We start from the raw sequence: 1961 nt of genomic DNA on the forward strand, positions 1-1961 counted from the left end.
TTTCTGTCGACGCCTCCTTGGATATTGGGTATGCTCTTCATCTCTACTACCACCGGAAGTCTGCTTCCGCCAACTGCTACAATCACTTTGATTCCAATTTCCTAACACTTACTTGACAAATTAGAGTACGACACCACCTCGGCTTCACCCCCGGACCTGTTTTCTCCATGAGCTTTTTCGGCTTTCCAAGGATAGTGCCCTCCACCCCCCCCCCCACCCCCCCCCCCCACCCCCCAATAGTTTATCTTCGGACAAATGCTGCTCTGTGCCATCAAATGGGGGATACCACATTTATTTAGACTAACGGCTCCAAGACCACCTTTGGTGCTTATACAGGATGTTACAAATAGGTACGGCCAAACTTTCAGGAAACATTCCTCACACACAAAGAAAGAAAATATGTTATGTGGACATGTGTCCGGAAACGCCAACTTTCCATGTTAGAGCCCATTTTATTACTTCTCTTCAAATCACATTAATCATGGAATGGAAACGCACAGCAACAGAACGTACAAGCATGAATTCAAACATTTTGTATTTGGTTACAGGAAATGTTCAAAATGTCATGCGTTAGCGAGGATACATGCATCCATCCATCCTCCGCCACATGCAATCCCTGATGCGCTTATGCAGCCCTGGAGAATGGCGTATTGTATCACAGCCGTCCACAATACGAGCACGAAGAGTCACTACATTTGGTACAGGGGTTGCGTAGACAAGAGCTTTCAAATGCCCCCGTAAATGAAAGTCAAGAGGGTTGAGGTCAGGAGAGCGTGGAGGCCATGGAATTGGTCCGCCTCTACCAATCCATCGGTCTCCGAATCTGCTGCTGAGAAGCGTACGAACACTTTGACTGAAATGTGCAGGAGCTCCATCGTGTGTGAACCACATGTTGTGTCGTACTTGTAAAGGCACATGTTGTAGCAGCACAGGTAGAGTATCCCGTATGAAATCATGATAAGGTGCTCCATTGAGCGTAAGTGGAAGAACATGGGGTCCAATCAAGACATCGCCAACAATGCCTGCCCAAACGTTCTCAGAAAATCTGTGTTGATGACGTGATTGCACAATTGCGTGCGGATTCTCGTCAGCCCACGCATGTTGATTGTGAAAATTTACAATTTGATCACGTTGCAATGAAGCCTCATCCGTAAAGAGAACATTTGCACTGAAATGAGGATTAACACATTGTTGGATGAACCATTCGCAAAAGTGTACCCGTGGAGGCCAATCAGCTGCTGATAGTGCCTGCACACGCTGTACATGGTACGGAAACAACTGGTTCTCCCGTAGCACTCTCCATACAGTGACGTGGTCAACGTTACCTTGTACAGCAGCAACTTCTCTGACGCTGACATGAGGGTTATCGTCAACTGCACGAAGTATTGCCTCGTCCATTGCAGGTGTCCTCGTCGTTCTAGGTCTTCCCCAGTCGCGATTCATGGGCTGGAATGTTCCGTGCTCCCTAAGACGTCGATCAATTGCTTCTAACGTCTTCCTGTCGGGACACCTTCGTTCTGGAAATGTATCTCGATACAAATGTACCGCGCCACGGCTATTGCCCCATGCTAATCCATACATCAAATGGGAATCTGCCAACTCCGCATTTGTAAACATTGCACTGGCTGCAAAACCACGTTCGCGATGAACACTAACCTGTTGATGCTACGTACTGATGTGCTTGATGCTAGTACTGTAGAGCAATGAGTCGCATGTCAACACAAGCACCGAAGTCAACATTACCTTCCTTCAATTGGGCCAACTGGCGATGAATCGAGGAAGTACAGTTCATAGTGACGAAACTAAAATGAGCTCTAACATGGAAATTAAGCATTTCCGGACACATGTCCACGTAACATATTTTCTTTCTTTGTGTGTGAGGAATGTTTCCTGAAAGTTTGGCCGTACCTTTTTGTAACACCCTGTATTATCGACGACACCGCTATTAGATTTAAGCTTCC

Source organism: Schistocerca gregaria, chromosome 8, assembly GCF_023897955.1.
Source record: "Schistocerca gregaria isolate iqSchGreg1 chromosome 8, iqSchGreg1.2, whole genome shotgun sequence".
NCBI classification, from domain to species: domain Eukaryota; kingdom Metazoa; phylum Arthropoda; class Insecta; order Orthoptera; family Acrididae; genus Schistocerca; species Schistocerca gregaria.